The sequence below is a fragment of the Haliotis rubra genome, unplaced genomic scaffold, assembly GCF_003918875.1.
Source record: "Haliotis rubra isolate DU_JTF1 unplaced genomic scaffold, ASM391887v1 Scf928, whole genome shotgun sequence".
Classification (NCBI taxonomy): domain Eukaryota; kingdom Metazoa; phylum Mollusca; class Gastropoda; order Lepetellida; family Haliotidae; genus Haliotis; species Haliotis rubra.
The window spans coordinates 165,866-188,864 of NW_025767666.1; the positions used below are offsets into that span (position 1 = coordinate 165,866).

Sequence of the window (22,999 nt, forward strand, 5' to 3'; positions counted from 1 at the left end):
GCTCCTGTTGCTGTATCATGAACTTGATCAAGGGCAGTGTGTAGCTCATGTAATGAAAATAATTCATTATAATCTTCGCCATTGTCTGAGTTAAAATTTATTCTCCTCTTCTTCTGTTTCAGGTATTGTTGAAATTCTGGGACGTAATTTGACGAAGAGGAATGTTTGGCGAGAGTTTCACCAAGCTTATTGGCAATGTCAGACTTATCAGTTAATAAATTGTCACCATCCTTCAGATGGTGGACAGTACATTTAGAACCATTGCCCTTTATTCGTTGAATCATATTCCAGACCTTTGAAATTGGTGTGAGTGAATTATTAGCCTTTGCGTGTGTTTATGACAGGTCCGCTGTCTGAGCAGGGTACGCTCACTTTCTCAGGAACATTTGCTATCATCAACATTTGAAAGTGACTGATAAATAGCACATGCTCCTATGAAGTCGAAATCGTACAACCGACTGTTTTGGGCAGATATTCCACGTGGGTTATATAACTCGACGCTAAAATAACTGTTCTGTTAGGAATTTATGTGAGAAGTTACTGATATGGAGATGAAGCGCAGCAGATATAGATGATGGTCTCTGGGATTTATCAGGGTAGAATAGAAACTACTTCCCTGTCTGATCGAGGATGGATGTTGTTTCTATGTGTGGTGTGCTGTATACGCTGTTTTCACAAGTTTTCCTCGTTTCTAGATATAGCATATACAGAGGGCAAATCATGCCTAATTATTTCCATTTTGTCAGGTTGTATTTGCGTCATGTTAACAAAAATATTTATCAGCGTGTGTTGTAACCATCAAAGCTACAGAGCCGATTCTCTCATCAACGCCACGAGTCTACCTTAAAGCCCAGGGTCAAGTACCTTTCAGGTGTCACTGGTCTCCAAAGCATGTTTAAGTTATTTCATAAGCACTTGTTATAACTTTAACTTTTAACTAGAAGACGACATATCCGTAGTTCGAGACAAGCAAAGTTTTTATTTCCCATAAAACGACCCTTAAACAAGTAGAACTCGTATGATGGGATTGACACAACTCGGTGTCCAGCAATCTATACACATGTAGTTCAATATTTACAATATTTGATTATTTGATTATTCCTATTTGCTACCATACTTACTATGTTCTCAAATCAGTTACTGGTCCAGCTGAGAAGTTTAAGCATCAAACTCAAGTTGTGGATACAAAATCTGTTTTGGAAAGCATATTTTATGACATTATCATCCAATATTATAAATATCGTGTTCCCTAATGGACACTTGTGGAAGTGGCGTCTTAGGAGCTGGAATTCACAGAACAGAGTTGTGGGCCCTGATCACTCTAGAAAGCAATGACAGTTAGTTCGAATCCCGATTTTGCTTCTAGGTTTGTCAGAACTATACCCATGCACGCTGCTTTCACCAAATTGTTTACCGTCTGAAACTTGTCAGGAAAACAATAGCAAAGGAATCGTATAATATTATTCTTTTATACAGTTTCATTTCAACATTCATATTTGGCCAACAGTTGCTTGAGCTCACGTGATGTAGGTTTGTGTATCTTTGAATTGAGTACATACGTCAATATCTTGATCAATGCAAAATATATTGAAATCAGTTCTTATAAATAAATATAACAACAATAATACCGTCACAAAACTGCCTGCCCATTTGTTAACAAACCCAAACGAGAGTCACACCGTTCAGCTCAATAAGGCAACAACGATATCAACCAGGAAACAGTAAACAGTGGTGTGTGTGGCATTATGGCTTTTTCGGTCAATGCGCAAAAGGCCTGGTGCTGCTTGGTTAGCCAATCAAATCCCACAGATTCTCTTGTTATGTATTTATACCTGATGATGCGTCCACACCCTGTCAGACGGAGCGTCGTCGCGGCACTATGCAGTACAGACCCAGCTCTGTGACAATGGGGCGTTTCATAGAGGTGGCGCTACTCCTGGTGGCCCTTGGAACAGTTGACGGTATGGGTTTTTTGTCGAATCCGTACTCTTTTCAAACAATTCCGTTTTTGTAACATTTCTGTATCCTATACGGTTCTCCAGAAAGGGTTTGCCGTATCGGTTGTGTTTAAAGACCTTCTCTAAATTAACTTTAAACCCACGTTTTTTTCTCCTGTATGTTTTTCTTTTGTCCAACCCGGGCTTTCACCTGTGATTGATTCCTCTTATGGTGTTCCCTGCTGTTATACAGGTAGACTGTTGCCATGAATATCCAGCACCGATATTCGATTTGGTAGTGACGTGTGTCTATGCAAGAATCATCTTAGGAATTAGATGAAGCCGTTGAAATAATACACGGAAGTCAAATGAACGAAACACCGCAAAAGAGCTTTGAGCGAACCCACTATTGCCTGACACGATAGCAATATGTTGAGTACAATATGGCGTATGTTTTGCTCACGCTGTCAAAGGGAGACACTGCCGCCTGGGCGATGTAATCAGAGCGCTCATTGGTCTCAGTACTTATTGTTGCTGCCCTTTCACTTGATTCGTTGGTTAAAAATAGCCACTGCACGGAATATTCACTGATGATTTTTGGTGGAAGAACCGAGTATTGATGATGGAAGAACCCAGTATTAATGATGGAAGAACCGACAATATACATGTATGATACTTGGAACATGTTTAATGTCCAGGGGAACTGGACAAGCCATACCCACGGAGATTGGAATCAAACGTGTTAGGCAGACGACCAATTAAGTTAACTCAGTTTATTCATTCCCTAATGTTACTAGTAAATATTTATACTTAGCCAATTCAGAAATTTCACACCCGCATTACTGGTAATAAGTGTTTGGGAGTAATTCGTTTAGTTTCCTGTGGGAAAACACGCGGCAATGACATTTCGGCTGCTTGAACTTGGTCTTGTCGATCTACGTGAAAGACGTGATCACCTGCTTACGTTTCTGATCACACGTGCATTTGGAATACAAGCACATAGACATTTCTAAACAATTATGAAAAAGCAAGTGTGCCATAATAATGCACACTCTACTTCTTTTGTGTGATTCGATGAAAGAGGTGTCATGGAAAATGAAAACGATACATGAAAAGTGCATGCAGAGAAAGTTTTCCATGCACGTGCTATGTGTCGGAAACATGAGTAGAGACATCGGCTATTAAAAGCCTATCAAAATTCATCATTTCATTACTAAAATTACGACGTAAACGAAGATACCAAATGCCAAGATTTAATGTGACTGACCGAAACCTTTGTAAGCATTGAAGTCTCAGTCTGCCATTGCAAGAAACCTTGACGTTACCACAGCGCCATATCTCGATTATGACATCGATATACCCGCTTCAATTCGACCCAAGATCGTCCCAGAAGTGGAAGACCATGAGTGACCACTACTCCTGCTCAGGACGATTCATCCGGGTGTTTCCCCTACGTCACCGATTTGCTACAGCAACGGACACTGCAGGACAGGTACCTGATCTTCGAAGAATTTCCGACCAAACCATCAGAGAGACGTGGGAATTCGAGCATATCGACCAAAAGTTGAACCTGTCCTGACACGACTACGACTACACCGACAACGACGTGTCCATGGAACCTAGGATCTGGCAACGCGTTTGTTTCCTCCTGCAACGACGGGATGGGAGACAACGTGTCTATCGACGTCACCACAAACGTTTTGCGCTGAACTGCGTTCGACAGGTGGACAGATTTGGTTGGAGAGCGTCTTGCCTGATCTGAACCCGATCGAGTTTCAATGGGACGAACTTGATCGACGCGTCCGTAAACGTCACCATCGTCCTCTTGTAGAACTTGCCAGCGCGTTGCAGGAGGAATGACGACGAATTCCCCAAACAAAATTCAGACGACTTCCAAGGCGGAGAGTCACCAGAGAGAGAGAGAGAGAGAGAGAAAGAGAGAGAGAGAGAGAGAGAGAGAGTCTTTATTTCCTCCAGTAGTTACCGAAGATTACAAACAAATACATCATATTATTATTATTACAACACGTACATGAATATTAACAATTGGATGTTTAGAGATATATGTACAGAAATTTATGACATGAAGAGAATCATTCTGTATAGCAGTTCACAAGGTAAGGTTTCAGGTCATATACATACAAAGAAAAGCGTAACAGTATGGTTTCCCATAGTGTTGAATCTATAGAGTTATAAAAGTCGTTTTCTGCTCCGAAGAGAAATGACAACACATCTTGTTCACCTTGCATTTCAAATATTACGTAAGTTTCAACATCAAGTTTATCAATTAAGTATGCAAAGAAATCATTTCGTTGTTGTATTAGGTTTTCACAGTGAAGGAGCATATGGAAGTCATAGTCAAATGTTTGTTTATTACAAAGAGCACACTCTTTTGAGTTTTTACCTCTTGATAATATTTTGACGCAAAATTGCAAGGAAGGTTTATTATTAGCGTGTTTATATGCCAGTTGACAGAGAGTATGATAAGAGAGTGTAGTATGAGTTGTTGCGTAAAATGACATGTTTGAACGATAGAGAGTTTGTGATCGCCATAATTGTTCTTCATAACTATGTACAGTAGCATTTACAATTCTTCTCCATACCCGTTTTGGAGGGAATATGCCTTGTCAACATATGTATTTAGATTATACTTTCCAGATATTGATAAAAGATCATCACAGATGTTGTTAGATTTTACTGAAGTTGTAATAGCAGCACAAAAGATATGTTTTGCAAAGTTGTTACACTCAGTGTTACATAGTCGCCCAAGAAATAGCTGTTTACATTTATCGATATACCCAGTTAGTGACCATTATCCCAAATTTGCAATGGTAGATATTGATGATGACCTCTTACCAAGACCTTGCACAAGACGAGCAAAGTATCTTTGTGACAATGACAACAATACATATGTTCATCCGTTTGCCCTTTTCAAGTGGTTTATTCAACAAGAGATGTAGGCCATCAGCCCATAACACAGCAGTTGTACACCAGCCACAGTACATATTGCCTACATTAACAGATTTGTTCTCAACTGCATAGAATTCTCAACATACATAGCCAACGTTTTTACAAGATCACTGTTATCACTGGACATGGAAAGATTAAAATAAGCTAATGTTGGAAATATGTAGTATTTCCTAGGAATAAACTGTTCACGTAAATCGACATATTCCTGGCATACAAACAAGAAGAGGTACTTATCTTCGACAGAGTTCATTTTACAAACATTACAAAACCTTTCTTTTCTTGGAACATTTGAATATCTACCCATCTCAATTTCAGTTGGTGAAAACTACATCTAAACTTAGCTAAAGGGACACGAAATTTCCGAAAAGTTATACGCTTAGAATATAATGCTCTGGTAAGAAGTTAGACTTGTGAATAGAATAATTATATATTTTATATTAGAACCTTGTGACAAAGATGTATCCAAAACCTGATGATAAATACATTTAGCTCTATCCATAAATTCTGATAAAAACGATTGAATATTATCAATGCACTGGGAATGAACGGAACTAATGAATGGTTGAAATGCAAAATGAAGGGGGTTGTCTGTAATACCTTCCAAATAGTGTGAACTGACATTTAATGTTTTCTGTGAGGAAAGATTAGATGTTACAACATATTGTTGTGGTTGATGATTGGCTGACAGTCAGGTATGATTGTAATCAAAACAATGTTTTAACAAAGACTGGAAGGGCGAAACCAGTACAGCAGGACATACTTACCCTTTCCGCAGGTACAATCGGATGTCATCCTCATTTGAAATGAACCTTTACACGATTTGTATATATTACTGTAGCGCTTGATCTTTGGCAATATGGCGGACTCTAGTCAAATATGACGTCACGAGCGGAAAGGTCAAGTGAGTTCCAGCGGAATATGCATAATGACCGAAGGTCAGATAACAGAAACTGTTTTCGCGATTAAAACATAAAAAAACACCATATTTTTAAATAAAAAATGGGTTACATGTTTCTGGTGATCTTTCACACAGCAAACTATTGCAGTTGTCTAGTATTCTCCTTTAAGGACTATGTTACGTAACGCAGTGTTAATCATGTGCCTATCATCTCGGACTGTTGTGACTCTGGGGCGACCTGGTGGACGTGCATATTCCACGGACCCAGTGGCTTGGAATCTGTGCCACAGTCTACCAAAAGCAGTCTGACTCACATTAAAGCGGACAGCAACCTGCCGTTGAGTTTGACCAGATCCCAGAAGGCCTATAGCCTGACCTCTTTCAGCAAGTGTCACAAAACGTCTCATTTAAAGCTGCGATTTCAAAAAGGTACCTGAACAGTGAACGACAGTGAAAAAAGAGGTGCGGTTCATAACTGTTATGTAACATTGTGTAATTCTGTGAACCTGTTGACATTTGTGGTAACACAATGGCTGGTGTTGCTGCAAAAGCAGCTGTCAACAAATCTGTGACACCACTTCTGATGCCCTACACGGACTATAAACCTTTAACTAGATCTTATATCCGTGATCTAATGCAACAGAAGTGGGACACCAAGTAGGCGACAATAAATTACATCAAATTAAACCAGCTATCGGTTATACCTACTTGGGTTGTCAGTCCAGGGTTGGGGAGGTGGTCTTAAGACGATGCCGTATTGGCCATTCACGTTATACGCAATAATATCTTTTTAAAGATCCTCCATTTTGTATCCCTTGTGATGAAAAAATTACTGTGAAGCATGTCCTGCTTGATTGAGCGGATATTTCCTTCACAAGGGATTCATGTTTCAAAGTTTCAATAAGGATCTTTTTAGCATAAATGTTCGTTTGATTACAGGCTTTTTAAGTGAGTGAGTGAGTTGCTTCAAAAATTTTGATTATTATGTGTTGTATTTTATAAATTATTTTAAGGTTTGGACAAATACATTGATAACTGAGATTGTTTGTGGCTGTATCCTTAAATTGGGTTGAAGTAGTGTAAAGTAGTTATCCCCTGAGAGGGTACGTAAGACCACGTCATTCACAGTCTATTTATTTGTATTTATGTTTTTAATCGTAGGATATGTGTTAATTTAATTCATGGTTAAATTCTTCAAAATCGATAACATCTGAAGGGATGGTATTCATCCAGCTAGAGTCCCTGCAGGTAGCAAAAGTACTGTAAGTCCACATGGCCTCTTCTACGGTAATCGACCCGTGAAGGTCCGGGTTAGAATATTGGCCTTCAGTAACCGATGCTTGTCGTAAGAGACGACTAACGGGATCGGGTGGCCAGGCTCGCTGGCTTGGTTGACACATGTCGTCAGTTCCCAACTGCGCAGATCGATCCTCATGCTGTTCATCACTGGATTGTCTGGTCCAGACTCGATTATTTACAGACCCCCACCATATAGCTGGGATATTGCTGAGTGTAAAACTAAACTCACTCACTCACTTCTATGGTAATCTACCTTCAATTGTTGGCGATGTATAGCCCATTTCTATATTGTATTGTTGCATGAATAATTATTGTTTTATGATAAATTGCTAGTTTTTTGCAGTGTGCGAAATAGCCAATGGCCCGCTAGCCCGTGGCTAGTACAAATCCCGTCGGGACAGTAAATCTCACAGTCACTGGCCCGACTGGCTAGTGAATTTCCATAGGGCCATTTTGTAAATATATCACTCTCCGACAAGTTAAGTCATAACACATTTTTAAATCATGCAAGATTATGACCTGAAATGATCATCATATTAGCAAGTTAATGAGGAAACCCGTGTCTACATTCAACTTTCAGACTAGTGAATGATTTTGTGGGCATAGGTAACCCGAATGGCTAGCAAGATTTGGAAACTATTTCGAACACTGGTCTTACGTCATCATCTGTGATTATCTAGTTATTTAACTGTCCTTTGTTGACAGATATTTATTCTGTCTAATGCTATTTACAACTCTCATAATCACGATATAGATGAAATAATGTCGATGTGACTTTAAATTGTAACTCACTTTCTGTTTAGGGTCATCAACTGTCATGATACAATCCTCGGAATCACCATCTTCAAGTGTATCAACAAATGTCCCAGCTGTATCTAACAGCCCAGTGACTGGTGAACAAGAACACGAAGAAGGTATGGGTATATCCGCATCTTCTTTGAGTGAGTGAGTTAGGTTTAACACCGCCTTCAACAGTACGTCAGTTACATCACGGCCTGTCAGCTTAATGACGGAGGACAAGTCTATACTACAGTACGTCAGTTATATCACGGCCTGTCAGCTTAATAACGGAGGACAAGTCTATACTACAGTACGTCAGTTATATCACGGCCTGTCAGCTTAATGACGGAGGACAAGTCTATACTACAGTACGTCAGTTATATACGGCCTCAGCTTAATGACGGAGGACAAGGAACAACAATATGCGTTATACTTAACAAAGTCAAAGTTAATTCATACTGGCGTCTATCTACAGTCTTCTTGGAGGTGTAAGGGGTGGGGGTTGTAAACCATTAGCCGGGAAAGTGAGAGGTCAGTGCTTTGATTCGCTGCCCTTATCATATCAAAAGACGTTAAAAGATGGTACTTGTTGTGTCCCTGTCTTGATCTAGACATTGCGGGGAAAAACAGAGACTGGTCAGTTCGGAGTTAGTACACACATGTTTGGACCAAAGTGGCCCTAAAATTCACAGAAGTTAGTTTAAACATGTCATTATCTAAAAACGAAATAAAAATGCCTATTAAATCTCAACATCTACCAACGGTGGCAAAGTACCTATCAAGATTTAACTCGGAAGCTAAAAACTCTACTCCATTTAAAAAGCTAAAATCATCAGTCAGCCTCAGCTAAACATGTGTGATTCGTTGAAACTGTCAATGGTAAGGAGCCAGCCTGTGATGTTTGTTATCCTTTCTCAAAACTCACTAACAAATCGTGTCCATTTCTTCCAGGTGTGAGCTACCTGCTGAAAAATATTCATACAGTTCTATCAGCAGCAGGGGAAACCGGAGGATTCATCCTGGTTGATATTCCACAGCAGGGGTATACCGTCACAACCACTGTAGCGCCATACAGCAGGAATGTTACTTCTATAAATTCGTTTCTAATGGTAACGGTGGGTGTGGAAACCAAGGCTGTCGTAATCCACGTCTTCGGTAACGACATCAGTATTTACGGATACAACGTCTATGGATATAACTCCTTTCTTCCCTCCCGATCTCGGCCCTCGGTTCCAGGTATGTAGTGTCCACCTGCCTGGGTTACACGGATCACGTGATGTTAGTGATTGCTAACTACAACCAGAAGACGGACGTGGACATAACGCTGATGCTGGAGGGGAACGTCACCTATGACAACATGACATACAACGACGGAGACACGATTCACGTGAGTCTAGATGAGTATCAGACCTTCACATTGAAGAGCGCCTATGACCTGACTGGAACTGTTATCAACACAACACGTGCTGTAGCTGTGACCAGTGGGGCAATGGAAGGAGGTAATGTCAGAGCCGTTGCACAACTATTACCTGTACGGCATCATGGCACAGAGTTTGTCCTGTCTACACAAGATTTATCCTCTGCAAGGGACCCTGCATACCAGCTCCAAATTGTTAGTGACCAGTTTGACACTGAAATTATGTTGAACAATGGATCTACTTTCTCTTTTGGTGACAGCCGTGTGTATCGTCAAAACCTCGTGTATAACGAGACACTGTATTTTCATACCACAAGACCTGTCCTTGCAACCTTGTGTAGAGTCGGCGCACGAATATACTACCATGGGTTTGTTGTTGTAACTCCAGTTAAGTATTTTATTAACAATGCACAGGTTTATTATACAGAATGTATAAACATACTGACTAAACAACACGTAACAGATATTGAAGTATTTAGGAGTGGCATGACCCCTGCTACACTGGACTGGATGGCCATCCCTGGCAGTGATTACAAAGCGGGAACAACTTGTTATCACGACGGATACTTTGTCCGCTCTACCAACAGATTCGCTCTCTATGTGTCTTACGTCGACATTTACAATGGAGGCTACCATTTCCTAGCTGATCCATCAACCACACGTGCTACTACAGGTAAGTTGTACGATATTCTGATTTTGGAAAAAGATCAAATTTAAACAGGAGATGTACATACGTTGTTTTCAGTGTAAGATTATGGAATCTGTAGATTTATCGCTTTATTGGAATTACAATGTAGTTAGGCAACGACACCTTAACTGTTGCTGTGTGTCAGAAATATGACACATATATTTGGTTGATAGATAGAAGGGGGCGTGTGGCAAACATACGTAATACACTTAGATGAACAACAGTCTCTACGAGAAACATACAAGAAATATATTTTGAGTATGATTAATTGGAATTAGAATCTAGTTAGGCAACGACACCTTAACTGTTGCTGTGTGTCAGAAATATGACACATATATTTGCTTGATAGATAGAAGAGGGCGTGTGGTAAACACATGTAATACACATAGATGAACAAGAGTCTCTACGATGCCTTATTTATACAAGAAATCTTTTTTGAGTATGATTTCATGTGTCATTCAAACAGCATGAGCGAACAAATAAGTAAATGTATAACTTCATTTGAATGTTTTTCAATAATGTTATTAACTTAAGTTCGGAGGACAATTAAAACCATTCATGCTTAAACTGTGGTCATTATGTGTGTCCTGAATATTTACAATATTTGTTCACATTTTGAATATTCTTTTGATAACCAAATTGCCATCACTGTGTGTGTCCTGGATACTTACGATTTGTTTTTGGAGTTTAAATATTCATATTTTAATAACCTTCAGGTCATCATGAGTGAAATGTTTGTGTGTGGAGTGATGAAAGAGAATGCGTGCATTATTTCAATTCTGTCAACTTCTGCTTTACACTCTTACTCCAACGTCTGTCACCCTTTGTCACTTACCTCTAACCAAGGAAATAAGCTTTCGTCGGTGCTACACCGGCTTATCTACGAAAGCCTAATGCTGCTACTTTTGTAGCATAAACTATTTTTCAGCGACATTTCTCCTTGCTTTGATTATTTGGTGCATGGGAGTACTTTCTCGTTATTTCAATTATTTTCGCGTTACATCAAGTATTTTCTCCTTGCTTCTAGTATTTTCTCGTTGTTTCGAGGGTTTTTTCTCATTGCAACGAGAAAATACTAGAAGCAATGAAAAAATAGTTGAGCAAATCTAAGCAACGAGAAAAACAAGTCAATACTCGAAATTTCAAGGTTTTTTTTACAGAGACTTGAAGCAACGAGAAAATAATCGGAACAACGAAAACTTTCGCTGAAAAATAGTGTATGCTACAGCATTAGGCTGTCGTACGTATCTTCACTATATGTAGTCAATACTTCGCGGGATTGTGTACGCAATACACCTTCAATATTTTACCATTTTGTTTATTTTCAGCACTTCACAGGATTTTAAAACCAATGTATAACAAGCAAGTGCGGCCTGCATACTGGAGACATAAATGTTTAACACCACATGTAGAATTACCCTATCAGTAAACGTATTCAGTGTGGCCAGCGGAAGCTTCACCACAAGGTTGCCCTAGTCACTAATATGTTTGTAAGAAATATTAGATTTTATACAACGACAGATAACCGAGAACATATATAAATTTATATAATACCATCCTGTCATGCCTCAGGATTTTAGACACTTCTAGCTTTATATGTTACTACCATAGCTGTGGATCTCTCTGCTTCAATCATTATTTATACTCTCACTTATATTATCATTCAGTAATGTTGAACATGGCATCCAACAAATATTTGAATTGCATATCATGTTTCCGAGCTTTGTGTTATCTTACCTTGCAGTGTCAGTATATGGATAGTGTAATTTTATGAAGTAGTCTTTTGAAGCTAAACATTTTTAACACTTTGATCAGTAATAATAATTTATCAGATTGTTGTACAGTAATTGAACTATATTTTCTTCTCTCCACAATCTACTTCCCATGTGTAATGTATAGGTGTTGCGGAAAAGGTAACGTGATTTATTACACTTCTCGTACATCCTACAGAGGCATATCTCATCTGGACCTTTTCCACTAACTGAAGCCTGATTCGTGTATTCAATACTGTATCCAGGAATAGGCATGCATTTAGGGGGCTCGGATTGACGTGATCCGGATTGACAGGGGTTCAGACTGACGTGATCCGGATAGACAGGGGTTCAGACTGACGGTGTCCGGAATGACAGGGCTTCAGATTGACGGAATCCGTATTGACAGGGGTCCATGTTTTTTATTATTTTTCCTTACACAACTGTTTCATTTTATCTTCACGAAGATTGCGCCAGATTGCGAGGATTATTCAGCAATATATTTAATTTTATAACTGTTGGACAATAATGACATACAATAACAGCAAATGATACTCATCCCCAAAACCATTAATTATCTCAGATAGTTCATCAAAATTGCAATATTTGTAATTCCTATTCATATTAGCATAACAGCCAGTTTCTAGTTGTAACTTGTTAGCAAATATTCAGAGCATAGTGTACACATGTGAAATGTCTAGGTACATTTGGTAACTGAAAATAGCGCTGATATTTCCATAAAGATAACGTTTTGAGGAGTGATGGGCATATGGACCATTTCTTTCTTATATGGAATTATTTTAAATTATATTCATTTTTTCTTATGTTTCATGTCTTTGCTTAATAATTGCCTCATTATCTGTCGACCAATATCCCCTTCGCTAGGTGTAGTTCATGCCATATGTTTATATCGTACATTTTCTTTATGTCGTAGGTCTCCAGGACAAGACGCGCTTGAAAAGTCAAAACTTGGAATTATGTGATACACATCCCGTGTGGACTTACGAGAATATGATTGTTTATCCATTGGTGTTGATTGTTTCATTTAAGAGTATAAGATTAAAACATTTCTATGTGAGTTTCTTGGTTGTTTTACGCCGCACACGACTTAGCATCAGAAAATCCTCTGACAGACATCCTTTTCATCGATCTAAACACATGGCATACGCATCAACCAAGTTAACGAACCTAGACTGCTCAAGACCCGATCCAACCGCGGATCTTGAAGTGGATATGCTTGTTTCTACCGAAATATAAGTTTTTGTCGTCAGATAAAATACATCACTTATAACGAATTTGGAAATGACATATGACCCCTGTCGTCTGTGGCGCTAGAATTCGCTGTCCACGTATGTGTCCAGTGTCCTGCAAGAAACTTATGGCGGTGTGTTCGAATCCCGGTTTGCCCTGATTATGTTTCTGAGTTGGCTCAATATGCCACACCCATGCACGTGTGTTTTTACCAAAGTGGTACATATCTGGCACCTGCATCACTTCAGCAAGCTGAGAAGCCGTTATATAACTGAAATACTGTTGACAACGGCGTGAAACCAAGCTCACTCACCAACCATAGTGGAGGATCAGCCATAGTGAGCCGTATCATGGCGGCCGTTAGATTCGGCTCGACCCCGCTTCACAAAGCTATCGTAGCTACGACTGCTATACCTATTTTACTATAACACTGACTTACGACAGTCGTATTGCACTACGATAGCTTTCTGAAACGGGGCCCTGTGACCAGAGCAACGATACCGGCCAATTGCCTACTGAAAGGCAATCAGTCAGGAAGTCTGCTAGACTTGGTAGACGCATGTGAGGCGTATTAGTCGGGACTAATGCCGTCTTTATAGTGTTGGATCACTGAAATAGTATGCAGCAGTTTTAACATGAATATCCTACTCAGAAACTGTATACTTAGAAGAATGAGGATAATTTATGGATATACAACTTCTTATTCTGTGCTTGACAACGACATTAGAATCTATGTCGAAACGTCACCTTTCCCCAAATAAATAAGTTGTATATCCATACATTTATCATTTCTTCAATACTAACTACTAAAACGCCCTTCAAAGAAATGTATACTGACTCTCAGCGGACCAGGATTTGCCTTTTTTGTTTTAATGTTGAGTTCAACGTCAACTGGTATGACGCTCCCTGAAATCAAACCATGGACTTTGAGCTATCCGTGCAGACGCTCTATCCTCTAGACCATGCAGGCGGTCCTGACGAACCAAAACCTGCTAGAGCACATCCCAAGTGAGTGAGTGAGTTAATATTGAACGTCACATCAGCAATATTGCAACCATACCGTGGTGGCATATCCCAAGTGAGTGAGTGAGTTAGTTAATATGTAACGTCACATCAGCAATATTGCAGCCATACCGTGGTGGCATATCCCAAGTGAGTGAGTGAGTTAGTTAATATTTAACGTCACATCAGCAATAGTGCAGCCATACCGTGACGGCATATCCCAAGTGAGTGAGTGAGTTAGTTAATATTTAACGTCACATCAGCAATAGTGCAGCCATACCGTGACGGCATATCCCAAGTGAGTGGGTGAGTTAGTTAATATTTAACGTCACATCAGCAATAGTGCAGTCATACCGTGACGGCATATCCCAAGTGAGTAAGTGAGTTAGTTAATATGTAACGTCACATCAGCAATAGTGCAGCCATACCGTGACGGCATATCCCAAGTGAGTGAGTGAGTGAGTTAGTTAATATTTAACGTCACATCAGCAATAGTGCAGCCATACCGTGACGGCATATCCCAAGTGAGTAAATGAGTTAGTTAATATGTAACGTCACATCAGCAATAGTGCAGCCATACCGTGACGGCATATCCCAAGTGAGTGAGTGAGTTAGTTAATATTTAACGTCACATCAGCAATAGTGCAGCCATACCGTGACGGCATATCCCAAGTGAGTGAGTGAGTTAGTTAATATTTAACGTCACATCAGCAATAGTGCAGCCATACCGTGACGGCATATCCCAAGTCAGTGAGTGAGTTAGTTAATATTTAACGTCACATCAGCAATAGTGCAGCCATACTGTGACGGCATATCCCAAGTCAGTGAGTTAGTTAATATTTACCGTCACATCAGCAATATTGCAGCCATACCGTGACGGCATATCCCAAGCAATCTGTTGCTTGTAGTAAGAGGCTATAGACGGTATCCCCTGTGTGACTGGCGTCATTGAAGACTAGAAGACTAGGATTGAAGACTAGGATTGACTATAAGTTGAGTCAATTCCCTTGTTTCATTATACATCACTGTTCCAAGGCGGAAGGTTGGGTGGAGTCTGTTTACAAGGAATCCGTTTCTAAGGAAAGACAAGTAACTCGAAATGGGAATTGTTGACAATTGTGGAAATCTCGATGGCAACGTTTCTCCTGTGAACCGAATCGCATGCTTACAAAATGTCAAAGTTACTCATAAGATTAGATAATACAAACGTCGCTATATTATCAATTACTTTGTTCACACCATTAACTCCCATGTACCAGAACATGAGGAGAATGCCATGGGGTCTACACTACCAGGTGCGGAGCCTGTACAGTCTTGTCAGAGAACGTTCACACGTGCCTAAACAATAACTAATTCCATAGGACAGGGCACTTCTACAGGCCGGGTGTCAGTGGCTTTCAGGGAACGTGGAGGATAAGAAACTATCCCCACCCAGGACGGATCGATGGCAGTCGGGGATTCGAAATACAACAGCCTGACTAACGACGAGCATGACTCGAGATGATTCGTTCACAAAATTCCCACTGGACCAGATAATTCAGTGACTGACATCAGCATTCATCGAAGCAAACAAAATTCAATGATGTCCAATCAACCAAACCACTGAAAGTGTAATGTCAAATATACCATATGTTACGTTTTACCTCTCACAAGAAAACCTTGTGTAATCATTGCTTCGTAGCAACAAATTTACCTTCATGGCCAGTGTTGCAAAATCATTACAAAATCAGTCCGGACATAGAGCTCCACATGTCAACACCAGACTCACACATGAACACGTTTTCAATTTAAAATGCGCAATAGCCACCAGGGGGGGCAATTGTAGCAATCGTAGTTTCAGTTACCGTCGATACTAGATTTCCCTTAATAGATAGTGTTACCCGGTGTTATCGATGGGGAAAGATAATCCGGTAAACTTGGTATCACAAGATAATAAATATGCAAATAAGGTCACCTTGCAGGAAGTACATTTGAACTCCATACATCGCTGCAATGTGTGCTAGTTCAATCAGATACTGACTAACTTTCCCACTAATATTTGATGGTGTTTGGCTGAATGTGGCTGATTCAGTTCCCACAGGGAGTTGCATATTGCTTGGCGGAAAAAGATAAACGGGACATTTACACTGACACTGTATTTATACACAGTGTCTACACTTATTTCATCGAGCGAATTAGCTGAGTGTGTTTCCGTTCTATAAATATACATGTATCTTGAAAGTCAACGCCAAGGTATAACCAGTATCTGAAATCGACAAAAACAGACACAGTTGAAACAGGCTGAATAATACAAAGTGTTCAAGGACAATACAATTGGTTCTAATATATGGTATTTTATGGTGAGGGTAATAATCTGCATTCCCTATTGTGAACAAATGCTGCAGTACATCTTCACCTGTATACTATTTACCATCCTGTCATTTCTGTCTCACAAGTGTCTGGTGTGTTGGAGAGTTCTTGCTGCGTCTTAACTATCTGGAAGCTTTCAACTCAGTGCATTTGTTTCACACCACATTCAGAGTGAGTGAGTGAGTGAGTTAATACTTAACGTCACATCGGCAATATTTCAGCCATATCGTGATGACCACATTCAGAAAATATCATAGACAGACAGATTATTTATTTAAGTCTCACCTCATATGTAAAATACAGGTAGGGGTGTGTCTGTGTGTCTGTGTGTGGGTCTGGGTGGGTGGGTGGGTGGGTGGGGTGTGTGTCGCTGTACAAGCTATAATACAGAATAGAAGTGAGCCACCCGTTTAGGGTTATGAGAGACTATCGTCAATTTTTAATTAAGAACAGACATAAATATGCACCATGAAATACATAATATATACAAATAGCAGTGACAATAAAGGCTCAATACGGTAAAAGGAAGATAAAGGGGAGAATTATTTGTTTATTTGATTAAGTTTTTTAAGCAACAGTTTGCAGCAGTTTTGGCAGTAAAATGAAAAATATTGGAATTTGACATAATAAAAAACAGTTTCTGTTCATCAGTAAAATTGCTAAAGGTAATGCACACATGATCACAATGTCTACACAATAATCATTAGTGAACACCAGAAAAATATGGACAAACTTTCCGGTGATGCGACTTTCCGATACAGATTCTTGTATCGTCAAGAAGGTGACGTTTCGATTCAGATTCTTGGATCACCTGCTTGACAACGATACAAGAATCAGTATAGATAGATAATGGTATGTTTCCAACTAGCGGGTCTTCTTCAATTATTGTTCCTCTTCATCAGAAGGGGACATTTGATGAACCTGACAACTATAGAGGCATCTCACTTATGAGTATTCTGGGCAAAATATTCACAACTTTATTAAATAATAGAATAACAAATTGGGCAAATATGCGGGACTTCATCCCAGAAACTCAGGCCGGTTTTCGAAAAAAATATTCTACTTCAGATCACATCTTTACATTAAATGCAATAATTCAAAAACGTCTTTCACGCCGAAAACACAAATCGTATGTAGCGTTCGTCGATTTTCAAAAAAGCTTTCGATTCTGTTGATCGTTCTAAATTATGGTATTGTCTGCTAAAGACCGGATTACGAGGGAAAATGTATTCTGTTTTAAGGTCTATGTATTCTAATATAAAATCATGTGTGCGATGTGGTGATGATTTTACAGATTTTTTTGATTGTCCAGTCGGATTAAGACAAGAATGTATTTTAAGCCCAATGTTATTTTCATTTTTCATTAATGAATTGTATTACGATATTGCTAAAAATGGAAAACATGGTATTCAGATGTTCCCAGATATTATTGAAATACTAATGTTACTTTTTGCTGATGATGTCATTTTAGTTTCAGACACTATTGTAGGACTACAAAATCAACTTAATATCTTGGGACGTTACACAAAAGAATGTTATCGGTTAATTACGACCAAAAAAATATTATCATTTTCAGAAGGGGTGGTTCGTTATCCGTAAATGAAACGTGGGTACTAAATGGGATACACCTTAAGATTAATAGTCATTATAAATATCTTGGTCTTCTGTTTACCCATACAATAAATTTTTCTAAAAGCATAGAAGATTTAGTATCAAGAGCAAAGAAAGCACTATTCAACGTTGTGTCTGTTTCATATAAAATTGGAATTACCTCACCTAATATATTTTTTAAACTCTTTGATTCGCAGATACAACCAATAATGTTATATGGATCTGATATTTGGGGTTATCAAAGATACGATTGTTTAGAAAACCTTCACCTTTTAGCATGCAAAAGATATTTATCCGTTGGATTATCTACACCAAACTATGATTTACGGCGAATGTGGAAGAGACCCAATATATATCAATTCTCAGATTAGATGCTTGAAATATTGGATAAAACTTATTGGTATGCATGAAAATAGAATTCCAAAGCTGGCTTATAATATGCTTTTACATTTAGACAATATCGGTAAAATTACATGGGCATCCCACGTAAGAAACATTTTGTTCTCTCAGGGTTTTGGTTTTATTTGGATGAACCAAACTATTGGGAATGTCAGTCTCTTTTTATATAATTTTAAACACCAAGCCATTGATATGTTCTATCAGAATTAGCATTCTACCCTCACGACAGCTCAAGGTATGACTGCTACAGGACATTTCAAAAGTTTACTCCAGCCTGAAAAATATTTGTCTGTTTTATATTCTAAAGATTTAAGAAATATTTTTATCAAATTTAGACTTGGTTTGTTAAATTTAATGATAAATGAAGGCAGGAAAATGTCCATAGATAAGAACAGGAGACTTTGTCCGTTATGTAAATCCGCAGTTGAGAATGAAATCCACTTTATGCTAGTCTGTCAATCCTACTCCATTCTCAGAAGCAAATATATTCCACACCCTTTTTTGTCAAAATCTCCTGCTCTAGCTTTCTCATCCTTGATGTCTTCTCAAAATGATAATGTTATTCTTAATCTGTCATTATTTATCAAACATAGTATGAGACTAAGAAATGTACTGTTAAACAGTTTAAAACGCAAGAACGAAATTTCACAATAGCTTGTCATCTTGTTCTCTCCACTATTATATAAATACAATAAACTCTTTTGACTTTGACTTTGACTTTGATAGACACGTCGCATCACCCGAATAAAGAAGTGGTTCAACACCAGAAAAGAAAAACGATTCAGGATGACACAGTGTATCCAGGAGGCAAATCAAACCCAGGCTTTTGGTATGACAAGCAAACACTTTAACCACGATGCTACCCTCGTGTTTGTTCAAATATCATGTACATCTTGCACATATTATCTGTTCAAGGAGTCTGACTGTTAATAGGTTCGCTTTGTATATAATTACCTCCAACAAACGTCACATTGACCCTTTACAACTTAATATAACAGGCCTGACGAATATTACATTTCACTTGTTTCATATGGAATATTTCATTGTGAAACGTAACCTATTTTATGACAACCAGAAGACGTGCGTACTGGAACATAACACGGTCATTACGTGAGAGGAGTGTTCTCAAATTTCAATAATATTCACATAATATCGTACCAGAAAAAGATTTCACCTCAAGTCATGTATATTTAGTCGACCAAGATCTTTTTTCTCGAGTTTTACAATAAAGGGCAAGATTGAACAGCCTAAAACTATGGATTTGAAAAATGGAACTTAGTTTTTACAGCAACAGCTTGCATCTTTTAGTGAGAAACAATAGCTGAAACACTAAAGCCAGATATGCTTTTGAAATGATCAAGGAAGAAAAGTTCAACAACTGATATCGATTTCATCCTTGACTCCCGCCATAAACGTCATTGTTCCAAACAAGAGTTGGTGTTGATAAATCTCACTTGAATATAACATCTACATGTGTAAGGACTAAAGTCACCACTAGCTAAATACTAATAATACTACTACTTTCAAAACGAATCGTTATGATTATTTACACTCATTTTCGAGATTTTGCCATAACTCTGCATTTAGTTTTCATAACTCGCTTCTGCCGAAACGTTAAATGACACGTGTTGATCATGAGATCACGGATAATAGTAATGATAACATGTTATCCTCGTTTCTAAATATAGCACTTCTAGAGGAAAAATCATGTTTTTCCATTATTGAAGAAATATCAAATTGTGTTTGTATCATGTTGACAAAAACACTTATCAGCGGATAGTAATGTTACTGATTCTCTTTCCGACGTCACAAGTTTACCTGAAAGCCCCGGGTATAGTGCTGTTCAGATGTCACTGGTCTGCCAAGCTTGTTTACGTTACTCCACCAGCAAGTGTTAATATCGTAACTAAATATATCCGTAGTTCGAGACAAGCAAAGTGTTGTTTTTTATAACATTTAGTCACAAAGTGCTAAGGCCCGTTTCCGTAAAACAATCTTAGCGCAACGACGATCTTAGCTGTCATGCCCAAATGCAAATTTGTAACCCGTGAAGATCCGGGTTAGAATTGATCTTCAGTTACCCATTCTTGTCGTTAATCTAACGGGATCGGGTGGTCAGGCTCGCTGAATTGGTTGACACATTTCTTCGTATCCATATTGCGTAGATCCATGCTCATGTTGTTGATCACTGGATTGTCTGGTCCAGACTCGACTATTTACAGACCGTTGCCATATAGCTGGAGTATTGCCGAGTGTGGCGTTAAACAACCAACCAGCCAACCAACCAACCAACCAATACAGACTTGCAGCAATCGTCGAGCAAAGTTCGTTTGGTGGAACGAGACAGGGTCAGATTAGGACTGTGATTCACACTATGAAGAAAGATTAAATAATAACAAAGTATGCTGCCACGTAAAGTAGAGGAAACTTACTGATCACGTTTCATATATGCCTATTGGTCTCAGTTCAACTGTTCACTGGAAGAGGCCAATAGTGATAACATTGTACCTATAAAGGACTCGTTACATTGATATACAATGTGACTGTACAGTACAATTTATACATGCATTGTACCCGGCGATAGTGGAGAATGAATGGGCAAATATTACTCTTACATCTGGCAAGGCCTGAATAAAGCCTTCTAAACGTTTTAAGATAGACACGTGGAGAAAAGTTCGTGATGTGACTCACCAGTGACAATAAAGATGTCCCGTGTGATTCCCTATTTTGACTTGAACTATACTCACCAATTAGTTCTGGGTGAACAATTGATTAGCCTTTGCATGTGTTTATGACAAGTGCGCTGTTTGAGCAGGATACGCTCACCTTTTCGGGAACATTTGGTGTCATCACATTTGATAAGGATTGATAAATAGCACACGCTCACATGAAGTCGAAATCGTACAACTGACTGTTTTGGCAAATATTCCTTGTGGATGTGGAGATTTGCTGCGTTAGCCATCCAGTGTGTCATGCATCCATTCTATTACAATAAAGAAGCTCGACTCATTACAAAGCTTCATCTTTACATGGGTTATATAACTCGACGCCATAACAAGTGTTCGGTTTGGAAATTTTGTGTGAAGTTACTGATATGGAGATGATCACGGCACTTCTGAAACGCAGCATTTGCAGATGATGGTTTCGAGGATTATCAGGGTAAAATAGACACATAATACCCTGTCTGATCGAGGATGGATGTTGTTTCTATCGGTGGTGTATACCCTGTTTTCACAAGTTATACTTAACAACGTGGTGTCCAGCACTCTCAATACACATCCAGTGCGCTGTTTACAATATTTTTATATTTGAATATTCTTATTTGCTACCATACATACAAGTTCTCAAAACAGTTACTCGTCCTTCTGTTAAGTTTCAACATGAAAGTTGAGATTGATAGTACGACGTGCCGTAGAGATTGTCATCCAGTGATCGACGGGAAAATGTCAGCGCCTATGAGCATGTACTTGATACATGGATATGTGCGCTATATAAATATCCTATAATAATAATTAAAGTTCTGGAAACAAAATCTGCCTTAAATAACATATTTGATGACAAATCATCCTGTATTGAAATAGTATGTTCCCTCTGCGACACCTTTGGCACTGCCATGTAAGCAACAGGAATTCACTGAACAGAGTTGTGTACCTTGGTCCACCAGGAACCAGTGATCGTTGGTTCGAATCCTGATTAACCCCGATTTTGTTTCTAGGTGTGTCAGGACCATGCCCAAGGTCGTTGCTTTCAGCGATGTGGTAAACGATGAACACTTGCCAGGAAAAGCAATGACACGGTGTATACATAGGTTATTCATACAGTTGTATTTCAACATCCATATTTGGCTAACAGTTGCTCGAGCTCACGTGATGTATGTTTGTGTTTCTTAGAATAAAATAAATACGTCAAAAACGTGATAAAATAGATTGAAATCAACTCTTACAAATAAATATTACAACAATAACACTTCACAAAACTTCCTGTCCAATTGCTAACTCACCCCAAAAATAGTCACACCGTTTAGTGCAATAAAGGTTGCAACAATGTCAACTAGGAAACAGTATTTCGTGGCATTATGTCTTTTTCGTTTTTTGCGCAAACGCATAGAGTTGCTTGGTTAGTCAATCAAATCCCACAAAATCACCTGTAATGTATTTATACCTGATGTTGCGTCCACACCCTGTCAGACGGGGCGTCGTCACGGCACTATGCGGTACAGACGAAGCTCTGAGACAATGGGGCGTTTCATAGAGGTGGCGCTTCCGCTGATGGCTCTTGAAAGAGTTAACGGTATGTTATATTTTGGCGAATTCGTACGCTTTTAAAACAATTCCAGGGTTATTTTTTTTACATTTCTATACCCTTTGCCTACAGTTTTCTAGAAAGGGTAAATTGTATCGATAGTGTTTTTAAAGGTTTTCTAAATTAACTTTCAACGTGCGGGTTTTGTTTCTGTATGCTTTTCTGATGTCAAACCCCTGTAGCTACCTGGTTTTGATTGCCCTAATTGTGTTCCCTGCTATGAACAATGGCTATGAATACCCGATACGCGGTGTTGTAGTGATATGTGTGTACGCTGCAGTCAGCTTATAAAATTAGTTGTTGCACAACACACGCAAATCAAATGAACGAAACCCTGTGAAAGAG

At 38.9% G+C, this 22,999-nt stretch overlaps 1 protein-coding gene and 2 long non-coding RNA genes across 4 annotated transcripts in view; 2 read left to right on the forward strand and 1 right to left on the reverse strand.

Annotated features, from left to right (window-relative positions):
• Positions 1 to 22,999, forward strand: part of LOC124264491 — a 239,662-nt gene that overhangs the window by 69,470 nt on the left and 147,193 nt on the right. The window contains exon 2 of one of the 2 annotated variants that reach the window (XR_006895144.1): positions 7,908 to 7,997. The exons of the other annotated variant lie outside the window; for it this stretch is intronic. The gene's annotated coding sequence lies outside the window, so the exon portion shown is untranslated. The remainder of the gene's footprint in view (positions 1 to 7,907; positions 7,998 to 22,999) is intronic. 2 annotated transcript variants of the gene reach the window in all.
• LOC124264499 overlaps positions 1 to 22,999 on the reverse strand; it is a 125,623-nt gene that overhangs the window by 36,606 nt on the left and 66,018 nt on the right. The window lies entirely within an intron of this gene.
• Positions 9,926 to 12,818, forward strand: LOC124264493. Its single transcript, XR_006895146.1, has 2 exons — positions 9,926 to 9,974; positions 11,940 to 12,818. It is a non-coding gene; the product is annotated as an uncharacterized LOC124264493 (long non-coding RNA).